The following is a 12,738-nucleotide window of genomic DNA, read 5'->3' on the forward strand; positions in this document are numbered from 1 at the left end:
TAAGAGATCTGTTCTTATCCGTTCAAACACTGTTTTTTTATTTTTTTAAATCGAATGCTTTGTTCAGGAGATATTTAAAATGCCTATATGAAGTGTCCGGGAGGTTAAAATGGAGCTCTATCTAGAGCACATTGCAGTCTAACTGTGGCCACATTAACCTCACATGCTAGATATCAAGAAAATCTTGATTTTTCTTTAACACTAATATATATATATATAAAAGGAGACACAGAAGTAGTGCCTACTGATGGCTAAACTGACAAAATATAATAGGCTATGACTGTGATGAACTAGAAAACCAAAAAAAGGTTGGGGAGTATATGAACACAATATATATATCAACTACTAAAAAATATATATATTTAAAAAAATGAAATAAATGTAAAAACAATGAATATAAAAGAAAAACAGGATGTGCTCAGGGGGCAAGATACTAATATATAAGTTAAGGGTATATAGCAGTGGTGGGCAACTCCAGTCCTCCAGGGCTCCCAACAGGTCAGGCCATAAGGATTTCCATGCTTCAGCACAGGTGGCTCAGTCAATGATTGAAATTAACGGGGTTCCTCTCTGGACACCCCCTGCTTCAAACCTGTGTTAAAAAACAGTATTAAAAAACAATCATTGCTCCTTCAGCATTGAAGGCGGGGAATGTAAGCTCCGTGTAACACTTTAATTAAAATGTAGCAACTATATATTCACGTTATTACGGGGTTAATCCCCCATTTGTCCATGAAATGTCTGTGAATTGACTGTATAACCTCTGTTCATTTAATGTAGTCATGTATTTGTTATCATAACTCTGTGCCCAGGACACACTTGAAAATGAGAGGTAACTCTCAGTGTATTACTTCCTGCTAACACATTTTATAAATAAATACATAACTTGCCAGGCAGCAAACAGCACCAGATTTATTAGACAAAGGGCAAAATGTGCTTTCAAAAGGAATTGCGTTCCTTCCGCAGATGGATGCAGTATTTGTAAGGTTTACATTGAGGAAACTTTAACACATATTGTACATTAACTCCCTAACATGTTTTTTTAAATTAGGTATAAACAATTTAACTGCAATTAATTTGACATTTTATTCTGTTGTGAAGGCGTGAGGGCTATTTTTCTAACCCAGGGGTGCCCCCCCCCCAACAGGTCAGGTTTTCAGGATATCCCAGCTTCAGCATACTGTAGGAGCCTCTGATTGAGCCACCTGCGCTGAAAGCAGGGACTGATTGAGCCACCTGTGCTGAAGCTGAGATATCCTGAAAACCTGACCTGTTGGGGGTCTGAAGACTGGAGCAATCGTCTAAAGAACCTGTGCATTTTGTTTTATTTTGTATTCGTTTTTAAGGATAATGCTTGATTTATCAGGTGAATTATTTATAGATGAGACACACACACACACACACACACACACACACACACACACACACACACACACACACACACACACACACACACACACACACACACACACACACACACACACACACACACACACACACACACACACACACACACACACACACACACACACACACACACACCATATATATCTATCTACTGGTACATGTATATTGATACTTCTCTCTGTGTGTTTATATGCGTGTATATATATATATATGAGAGATATAATCATCATATATGAATCACATTAACATATCAAATATATATTTTCCTTATATAGTACTCACAGTGTATGCAGCGCTGTGCATAGAATTTTGAAGGCACAATCAGCTTCTGTCCTGAAGAGCTTATGATCTAGTTATAAGTGTCTGTGGCACAGACAGATAAAGTGACTTGCCCACATGGAGGGCTGACTTCAAAGGCAGTGTTCTTATCAATGATCTACCACGTCAGGACCAGATCCAGACCCCACAATATCTGGTGATAAAAACAGGACATTTGGCTAGCTTATAAAGACAAAAATCAAATGTGTCCCTTATTAATTTAACATTGCTTTTATGGGAATGATCTACAAAGCAAATTATTTGCATAGTATTTGCTTAGCATATAATTTATTTAAAAACGTAAAAGATCTATGGAATGGGTAATTCCTGCTTGATATAAATTAAATGCCTGTTCATATATTAACATACATTTCAAATAAACAAAGCAAAGAAATTCAAAGTACTGATAACAATCGTTAAAAATAGAGATGTTATAGATAAGAATATTTTAAAAACATGGGGATTAAATTAGCAAAAATATTTGTTTTCAAAATTGCTGCTCCATCAGCGTCAAACATGGTTTTATGCCTTGTTGGGGGGAGCACGGAAATAGTTTGTGCTGGGTTTGTTGGGGGGAGCACGGAAATAGTTTGGCTGGGTTTGTTGGGGGGATCACGGAAATAGATTGTGCTGGGTTTGTTGGGGGGAGCACGGAAATAGATTGTGCTGGGTTTGTTGGGGGGTGCACGGAAATAGATTGTGCTGGGTTTGTTGGGGGGTGCACGGAAATAGATTGTGCTGGGTTTGTTGGGGGGAGCACGGAAATAGATTGTGCTGGGTTTGTTGGGGGGAGCACGGAAATAGATTGTGCTGGGTTTGTTGGGGGGAGCACGGAAATAGATTGTGCTGGGTTTGTTGGGGGGTGCACGGTAATAGATTGTGCTGGGTGTGTTGGGGGGAGCACGGAAATAGTTTGTGCTGGGTGTGTTGGGGGGAGCATGCAAATAGATTGTGCTGGGTGTGTTGGGGGGAGCACGGAAATAGATTGTGCTGGGTTTGTTGGGTTGGAGCACGGAAATAGTTTGTTCTGGGTTTGTTGGGGGGTGCACGGAAATAGTTTGTGCTGGGTTTGTTGGGGGTGCACGGAAATAGATTGTGCTGGGTTTGTTGGGGGAGCACAGAAATAGTTTGTGCTGGGTGTGTTGGGGGGTGCACGGAAATAGATTGTGCTGGGTTTGTTGGGGGGAGCACAGAAATAGTTTATGCTGGGTGTGTTGGGAGGTGCACGGAAATAGATTGTGCTGGGTTTGTTGGGGGGAGCACAGAAATAGTTTGTGCTGGGTGTGTTGGGGGGAGCACGGAAATAGATTGTGCTGGGTGTGTTGGGGGGAGCACGGAAATAGATTGTGCTGGGTGTGTTGGGGGGAGCACGGAAATAGATTGTGCTGGATTTGTTGGGGGGAGCACGGAAATAGTTTGTGCTGGGTGTGTTGGGGGGTGCACGGAAATTGATTGTGTTGGGTTTGTTGGGGGGAGCACGGAAATATTTTGTGCTGGGTGTGTTGGGGGGAGCACGGAAATAGATTGTGCTGGGTGTGTTGGGGGGAGCACGGAAATAGTTTGTTCTGGGTTTGTTGGGGGGTGCACGGAAATAGATTGTGCTGGGTTTGTTGGGGGGAGCACAGAAATAGTTTGTGCTGGGTGTGTTCGGGGGAGCACGGAAATAGTTTGTGCTGGGTTTGTTGGGGGGTGCACGGAAATAGATTGTGCTGGGTGTGTTGGGGGGAGCACAGAAATAGTTTGTGCTGTGTGTGTTGGGGGGTGCACGGAAATAGATTGTGCTGGGTTTGTTGGGGGGAGCACAGAAATAGTTTGTGCTGGGTGTGTTGGGGGGAGCACGGAAATAGATTGTGCTGGGTTTGTTGGGGGGAGCACAGAAATAGTTTGTGCTGGGTTTGTTGGGGGGAGCACGGAATAGATTGTGCTGGGTGTGGTGGGGGGTGCACGGAAATAGATTGTGCTGGGTTTGTTGGGAGGTGCACGGAAATAGATTGTGCTGGGTTTGTTGGTGGTGCACGGAAATAGATTGTGCTGGGTGTGTTGGGGGGTGCACAGAAATAGATTGTGCTGGGTTTGTTGGGGGGAGTACGGAAATAGATTGTGCTGGGTTTGTTGGGGGGTGCACAGAAATAGATTGTGCTGGGTTTGTTGGGGGGAGCACGGAAATAGATTGTGCTGGGTTTTGTTGGAGGGTGCAGGGAAATAGTTTGTGCTGGGTTTGTTGGGGGGGTGCACGGAAATAGTTTGTGCTGGGTTTGTTGGGGGGGTGCACAGAAATAGTTTGTGCTGGGTGTGTTGGGGGGAGCACGGAAATAGATTGTGCTGGGTTTGTTGGGGGGAGCACGGAAATAGATTGTGCTGGGTGTGTTGGGGGGTGCAGGGAAATTGATTGTGCTGGGTTTGTTGGGGGGGTGCACGGAAATAGATTGTGCTGGGTTTGTTGGGGGGTGCACGGAAATAGATTGTGCTGGGTTTGTTGGGGGGTGCACGGAAATAGACTGTGCTGGGTTTGTTGGGGGGTGCACGGAAATAGTTTGTGCTGGGTTTGTTGGGGGGGTGCACGGAAATAGATTGTGCTGGGTTTGTTGGGGGGTGCAGGGAAATAGTTTGTGCTGGGTTTGTTGGGGGGAGCACGGAAATAGATTGTGCTGGGTTTGTTGGGGGGAGCACGGAAATAGATTGTGCTGGGTTTGTTGGGGGGAGCACGGAAATAGATTGTGCTGGGTGTGTTGGGGGGAGCACGGAAATAGATTGTGCTGGGTTTGTTGGGGGGTGCATGGTAATAGATTGTGCTGGGTGTGTTGGGGGGTGCACGGAAATAGATTGTGCTGGGTTTGTTGGGGGGAGCACGGAAATAGATTGTGCTGGGTTTGTTGGGGGGTGCACGGAAATAGTTTGTGCTGGGTTTGTTGGGGGGTGCACGGAAATAGATTGTGCTGAGTTTGTTGGGGGGTGCACGGAAATAGTTTGTGCTGGGTTTGTTGGGGGGTGCAGGGAAATAGTTTGTGCTGGGTTTGTTGGGGGGAGCACGGAAATAGATTGTGCTGGGTTTGTTGGGGGGAGCACGGAAATAGATTGTGCTAGGTTTGTTGGGGGGAGCACGGAAATAGATTGTGCTGGGTTTGTTGGGGGGTGCACAGAAATAGATTGTGCCGGGTTTGTTGGGGGGAGCACGGAAATAGATTGTGCTGGGTTTGTTGGGGGGTGCACGGAAATAGATTGTGCTGGGTTTGTTGGGGGGTGCATGGAAATAGTTTGTGCTGGGTGTGTTGGGGGGTGCAGGGAAATTGATTGTGTTGGGTTTGTTGGGGGGAGCACGGAAATAGATTGTGCTGGGTGTGTTGGGGGGAGCACAGAAATAGTTTGTGCTGGGTGTGTTGGGGGGAGCACGGAAATAGATTGTGCTGGGTTTGTTGGGGGGAGCACAGAAATAGATTGTGCTGGGTGTGTTGGGGGGTGCACGGAAATAGATTGTGCTGGGTTTGTTGGAGGGAGCACAGAAATAGTTTGTGCTGGGTGTGTTGGGGGGAGCACGGAAATAGATTGTGCTGGGTTCGTTGGGGGGAGCACAGAAATAGTTTGTGCTTGGTTTGTTGGGGGGAGCACGGAATAGATTGTGCTGGGTGTGGTGGGGGGTGCACGGAAATAGATTGTGCTGGGTTTGTTGGGGGGTGCACGGAAATAGATTGTGCTGGGTTTGTTGGGGGGTGCACGGAAATAGATTGTGCTGGGTGTGTTGGGGGGTGCACAGAAATAGATTGTGCTGGGTTTGTTGGGGGGAGTACGGAAATAGATTGTGCTGGGTTTGTTGGGGGGTGCACGGAAATAGATTGTGCTGGGTGTGTTGGGGGGTGCACAGAAATAGATTGTGCTGGGTTTGTTGGGGGGTGCACGGAAATAGTTTGTGCTGGGTTTGTTGGGGGGTGCAGGGAAATAGTTTGTGCTGGGTTTGTTGGGGGGTGCACAGAAATAGATTGTGCTGGGTTTGTTGGGGGGAGCACGGAAATAGATTATGCTGGGTTTTGTTGGAGGGTGCAGGGAAATAGTTTGTGCTGGGTTTGTTGGGGGGGTGCACGGAAATAGTTTGTGCTGGGTTTGTTGGGGGGGGGGTGCACAGAAATAGTTTGTGCTGGGTGTGTTGGGGGGAGCACGGAAATAGATTGTGCTGGGTTTGTTGGGGGTGCACGGAAATAGTTTGTGCTGGGTTTGTTGGGGGGAGCACGGAAATAGATTGTGCTGGGTGTGTTGGGGGGTGCAGGGAAATTGATTGTGCTGGGTTTGTTGGGGGGGTGCACGGAAATAGATTGTGCTGGGTTTGTTGGGGGGTGCACGGAAATAGTTTGTGCTGGGTTTGTTGGGGGGTGCACGGAAATAGATTGTGCTGGGTTTGTTGGGGGGTGCACGGAAATAGACTGTGCTGGGTTTGTTGGGGGGTGCACGGAAATAGTTTGTGCTGGGTTTGTTGGGGGGTGCACGGAAATAGATTGTGCTGGGTTTGTTGGGGGGTGCAGGGAAATAGTTTGTGCTGGGTTTGTTGGGGGGAGCACGGAAATAGATTGTGCTGGGTTTGTTGGGGGGAGCACGGAAATAGATTGTGCTGGGTTTGTTGGGGGGAGCACGGAAATAGATTGTGCTGGGTGTGTTGGGGGGAGCACGGAAATAGATTGTGCTGGGTTTGTTGGGGGGTGCATGGTAATAGATTGTGCTGGGTGTGTTGGGGGGTGCACGGAAATAGATTGTGCTGGGTTTGTTGGGGGGAGCACGGAAATAGTTTGTGCTGGGTTTGTTGGGGGGTGCACGGAAATAGATTGTGCTGAGTTTGTTGGGGGGTGCACGGAAATAGTTTGTGCTGGGTGTGTTGGGGGGTGCACGGAAATAGTTTGTGCTGGGTTTGTTGGGGGGTGCAGGGAAATAGTTTGTGCTGGGTTTGTTGGGGGGAGCACGGAAATAGATTGTGCTGGGTTTGTTGGGGGGAGCACGGAAATAGATTGTGCTAGGTTTGTTGGGGGGAGCACGGAAATAGATTGTGCTGGGTTTGTTGGGGGGTGCACAGAAATAGATTGTGCTGGGTTTGTTGGGGGGAGCACGGAAATAGATTGTGCTGGGTTTGTTGGGGGGTGCACGGAAATAGATTGTGCTGGGTGTGTTGGGGGGTACAGGGAAATAGATTGTGCTGGGTTTGTTGGGGGGGTGCACGGAAATAGATTGTGCTGGGTTTGTTGGGGGGTGCACGGAAATAGATTGTGCTGGGTGTGTTGGGGGGAGCAGGGAAATAGTTTGTGCTGGGTGTGTTGAGGGGAGCACGGAAATAGATTGTGCTGGGTTTGTTGGGGGGTGCACGGAAATAGATTGTGCTGGGTGTGTTGGGGGGAGCAGGGAAATAGTTTGTGCTGGGTGTGTTGAGGGGAGCACGGAAATAGATTGTGCTGGGTTTGTTGGGGGGTGCACGGAAATAGATTGTGCTGGGTTTGTTGGGGGGAGCACGGAAATAGATTGTGCTGGGTTTGTTGGGGGGTGCACGGAAATAGATTGTGCTGGGTGTGTTGGGGGGTGCACAGAAATAGATTGTGCTGGGTTTGTTGGGGGGAGTACGGAAATAGATTGTGCTGGGTTTGTTGGGGGGTGCACGGAAATAGATTGTGCTGGGTGTGTTGGGGGGTGCACAGAAATAGATTGTGCTGGGTTTGTTGGGGGGTGCACGGAAATAGTTTGTGCTGGGTTTGTTGGGGGGTGCAGGGAAATAGTTTGTGCTGGGTTTGTTGGGGGGTGCACAGAAATAGATTGTGCTGGGTTTGTTGGGGGGAGCACGGAAATAGATTATGCTGGGTTTTGTTGGAGGGTGCAGGGAAATAGTTTGTGCTGGGTTTGTTGGGGGGGTGCACGGAAATAGTTTGTGCTGGGTTTGTTGGGGGGGGGGTGCACAGAAATAGTTTGTGCTGGGTGTGTTGGGGGGAGCACGGAAATAGATTGTGCTGGGTTTGTTGGGGGTGCACGGAAATAGTTTGTGCTGGGTTTGTTGGGGGGAGCACGGAAATAGATTGTGCTGGGTGTGTTGGGGGGTGCAGGGAAATTGATTGTGCTGGGTTTGTTGGGGGGGTGCACGGAAATAGATTGTGCTGGGTTTGTTGGGGGGTGCACGGAAATAGTTTGTGCTGGGTTTGTTGGGGGGTGCACGGAAATAGATTGTGCTGGGTTTGTTGGGGGGTGCACGGAAATAGACTGTGCTGGGTTTGTTGGGGGGTGCACGGAAATAGTTTGTGCTGGGTTTGTTGGGGGGTGCACGGAAATAGATTGTGCTGGGTTTGTTGGGGGGTGCAGGGAAATAGTTTGTGCTGGGTTTGTTGGGGGGAGCACGGAAATAGATTGTGCTGGGTTTGTTGGGGGGAGCACGGAAATAGATTGTGCTGGGTTTGTTGGGGGGAGCACGGAAATAGATTGTGCTGGGTGTGTTGGGGGGAGCACGGAAATAGATTGTGCTGGGTTTGTTGGGGGGTGCATGGTAATAGATTGTGCTGGGTGTGTTGGGGGGTGCACGGAAATAGATTGTGCTGGGTTTGTTGGGGGGAGCACGGAAATAGTTTGTGCTGGGTTTGTTGGGGGGTGCACGGAAATAGATTGTGCTGAGTTTGTTGGGGGGTGCACGGAAATAGTTTGTGCTGGGTGTGTTGGGGGGTGCACGGAAATAGTTTGTGCTGGGTTTGTTGGGGGGTGCAGGGAAATAGTTTGTGCTGGGTTTGTTGGGGGGAGCACGGAAATAGATTGTGCTGGGTTTGTTGGGGGGAGCACGGAAATAGATTGTGCTAGGTTTGTTGGGGGGAGCACGGAAATAGATTGTGCTGGGTTTGTTGGGGGGTGCACAGAAATAGATTGTGCTGGGTTTGTTGGGGGGAGCACGGAAATAGATTGTGCTGGGTTTGTTGGGGGGTGCACGGAAATAGATTGTGCTGGGTGTGTTGGGGGGTACAGGGAAATAGATTGTGCTGGGTTTGTTGGGGGGGTGCACGGAAATAGATTGTGCTGGGTTTGTTGGGGGGTGCACGGAAATAGATTGTGCTGGGTGTGTTGGGGGGAGCAGGGAAATAGTTTGTGCTGGGTGTGTTGAGGGGAGCACGGAAATAGATTGTGCTGGGTTTGTTGGGGGGTGCACGGAAATAGATTGTGCTGGGTGTGTTGGGGGGAGCAGGGAAATAGTTTGTGCTGGGTGTGTTGAGGGGAGCACGGAAATAGATTGTGCTGGGTTTGTTGGGGGGTGCACGGAAATAGATTGTGCTGGGTTTGTTGGGGGGAGCACGGAAATAGATTGTGCTGGGTTTGTTGGGGGGTGCACGGAAATAGATTGTGCTGGGTTTGTTGGGGGGTGCACGGAAATAGATTGTGCTGGATTTGTTGGGGGGAGCACGGAAATAGATTGTGCTGGGTTTGTTGGGTGGTGCACGGAATAGATTGTGCTGGGTTTGTTGGGGGGAGCACGGAAATAGATTGTGCTGGGTTTGTTGGGGGGTGCATGGAAATAGTTTGTGCTGGGTTTGTTGGGGGGTGCACGGAAATAGATTGTGCTGGGTTGGTTGGGGGGTGCAGGGAAATTGATTGTGCTGGGTTTGTTGGGGGGAGCACGGAAATAGATTGTGCTGGGTTTGTTGGGGGGTGCAGGGAAATAGTTTGTGCTGGGTTTGTTGGGGGGTGCAGGGAAATAGATTGTGCTGGGTTTGTTGGAGGGAGCACGGAAATAGATTGTGCTGGGTTTGTTGGGGGGTGCACGGAAATAGATTGTGCTGGGTTTGTTGGGGGGAGCACGGAAATAGATTGTGCTGGGTTTGATGGGGGGTGCACGGAAATAGATTGTGCTGGGTTTGTTGGGCTGTGCACGGAAATAGATTGTGCTGGGTGTGTTGGGGGGTGCACGGAAATAGATTGTGCTGGGTTTGTTGGGGGGAGCACGGAAATAGATTGTGCTGGGTTTGTTGGGGGGTGCACGGAAATAGATTGTGCTGGGTTTGTTGGGGGGTGCACGGAATAGATTGTGCTGGGTTTGTTGGGGGGTGCACGGAATAGTTTGTGCTGGGTGTGTTGGGGGGTGCACGGAAATAGATTATGCTGGGTTTGTTGGGGGGAGCACGGAATTAGATTGTGCTGGGTTTGTTGGGGGGGTGCAGGGAAATAGTTTGTGCTGGGTTTGTTGGGGGGTGCACGGAAATAGATTGTGCTGAAGATGGGATATCCTTAAAACATCACGTTGGGACTTTTGAAAACGGGAGTTGAGCACCTCTGATATAGGTTACCAAAATGTATTATTCTCGCAGTGTGGCTGTTAATAACATTATACTAATAATTTATACTAACATTAGTTATGAATAAGAAATATACATCATTCTTATATAAATTGTATCAGTCAGGTATATAACCCCTGATTCTCTGACCCCCTAAATATAGTTTCCAGATGCTGGCAACTACTGTACAGCGTTTTGTATAATAATAATTTTCTTTCATATAACAACTTTATTTCATATAGTACGTTTCTCCCAATGGGACTGAAAGCGCTTCACAATGACAGTATAGTGCGCGTCAGCAGCATGTAGGGTTTGTAAAGACGCCGTCCCTGCCCAGATGATCTTACAATTTATGTTTTTGGTGCCTGAGACACAGGGAGAGAAAGTGACCTGCCCAAGGTCGCAAGGAGCCAACATTGGGATTTGAACCATGTTCCCAGATTCCCCTGCTTTACATTCAGTGTCGTTAATTAGAGAGTCAGTGTCTTCACTCCCTGAGCTGCTCATTCAGGCCACTTTCAAGCAATAAATGGACATTTGCGTTTACCAATATATAATGCAGTGCTACTCTAATTACGGTGAGTCTCACTGATTTGAACTCCGTCTCACTGATTTGAACTCCGTCTCACTGATTTGAACTCCGTCTCACTGATTTGAACTCCGTCTCACTGATTTTTAGCATCAGCGTTTCATAGACTTGAATGGAGGATTACTGATAAAAGTCAGTCGTTTTCTATTGTCTGGTCCTTTGCGCCCAACGCTCGCTGGCCTCAGTCACGGGGGTGGATATCTCTTTCCTCCCCCCTCGTACATCACCCTTGATCTGACATGGTCGCATCCATGTTACACTGTTGCAGAAATGGAAACAGATCGGTGTTATACACTGCAAGGCTTTCTAACGTTTAAATAGCAGAAATCAACCTTGGGGTCCTTTGTACTCAGAAGTTCTTGGTAAGGATCTGGCTTACATTTGTTCCACTCTACTGGGTACAAACTTAACCCATTACCTGCCAGAAGGGCATGCAATGCACTGTGCCTCAGTCATTGGCATTGTAAGAGGTATCCGTTTGCCATTGTATGTGACATTTCCTGAACCTCATTAGGAACTGTAAGGGTAAAAAACAAACTCCTAGGGGAGCAGGTGATTGATTGCCTTTTTATTACCAAAATCTGACACCTAATAGTATTTTTAAAATCTGGTGCTATTTTTTGCACTAGTTTACCCCCCAATACAGGGGTGTGCAAACTGGGGGGGCACGAGATTCTCTGCGGGGAGCGCAGCCTTTACAGAGGCCCTGTGCGCTTCCCAAAGGCATTTAAATGAAGTGCCGGGGGAGCGGCAAAGGCCTCAGTAACTTCACTTACCTTGGCTCAGATGGCTTCTGGATACGCGTCGCCATGGGGTCACGTGACACCGCGTTGCCATGGGACATCAGAACACCAGAGCCAAGGTAAGAGGGGGGGGGGGGCGCGAGGAGGGGGGGAGAGCCTGCAGGAGGGCGCAGGGGGAAAAGATTGCGCACCCCTGCCCCAACACATAGTATAGAGTAGTAATGTCACCGACAGGTTTCCCGGGGCCCAGAACCAGAGGCTCCAGTTGGGCCCTCGGGTTGTTGAACGGGAGGATGGATATGATTTAATACTGACTAACCTTAAAACTCACCCCTCAAGTTAAGTATCCCAACAGCCTGCACTCATGGTTACTGTCCCACACTCAGTCACTCCTACCACCCATTGTGGCCAAGCACTGCCATTCACAGCACTTATTACCTCACCTGCTGTCTCTGTAAGTTTCCCATTAAACCTCTTAGATTGTAAGCTCTCCAGGGCAGGGATTTCCTTTCCTATTGTCTGATTTTGCTGCACTTATTGTATCATTTTAATTCCCTGTACTGTATTCTTTGTGAAGTGCTGAGTACACTTTTGGCGCTATATAAATAAAGACATACAATACAATACAATGGAGGGGTGTTTGATGGGTTATTGAGCAAGGTGGTGTCCAGAGGCCCTAGCTGGTGACAGGGGTGGTCCACGATCTACCTGGTGGTGAGGTAAAGGCCTGTCCAGGTGATCGATAACAGAAGTCGGACCCAGACGGACCCTCTCCGGCGCCAGGCCCAGGACTCCCCCTCTCCAGTTGTCGGTCCTGAACCCAGCAGTTCTTTATTTGATTTTTTAATAGGATTAAAAACGAGGCGTCCTTGGGTGTGAACAGCGCTATTTTCAGCTCCGGGATCCAGTTTCCAAGATACACACTACACTGGTTACGATACTGGCGTTGAAGCCCTTCCAGGGAAAACAGAATTGCTATTCAAATCTTAGCGTCCCGCGAGCCAATATGAAACCGTAACGCCATTGCTTGCGGCTTCCTTTTGGATGACCATTTAAATCCCCTGCTTCACCAGTGGTAACTTCACTGGGATGTATCTCTGCAACTGGGTTGTCCCAAGACCTGAGAGAAAGCGGATCAGCGCCAGGGGACCCCTGGCTTGAATCCTGTTTAGGAAAAGGACAGGATTGCTGCTTTAATACATACTCTTTACCCTGTGCAATGACCCTTATTCAGTGTGTTATGGAGCTGCTTCCCTGCGCTGGAGTAGAGTTCAGATTCATTCAATGATATAGCGCTAACATCTTCTCCAACGAGAGGAAGCTGCTTCAAAGCATATCGAATAAGAAGCTAATTTCCTCACTGATTTTTAGCATCAATAGCTCTGAAGATTTTCATAAAATGTAATTTTTGGGA

The 12,738-nt window shown here is 48.3% G+C and overlaps 1 protein-coding gene across 6 annotated transcripts in view; it reads left to right on the forward strand.

The window, feature by feature from the left end:
• The window catches only part of CRLF1 (cytokine receptor like factor 1), a 103,033-nt gene that overhangs the window by 20,412 nt on the left and 69,883 nt on the right, over positions 1 to 12,738 (forward strand). The window lies entirely within an intron of this gene.

Source organism: Ascaphus truei, chromosome 8 (assembly GCF_040206685.1).
Source record: "Ascaphus truei isolate aAscTru1 chromosome 8, aAscTru1.hap1, whole genome shotgun sequence".
NCBI lineage: Eukaryota > Metazoa > Chordata > Amphibia > Anura > Ascaphidae > Ascaphus > Ascaphus truei.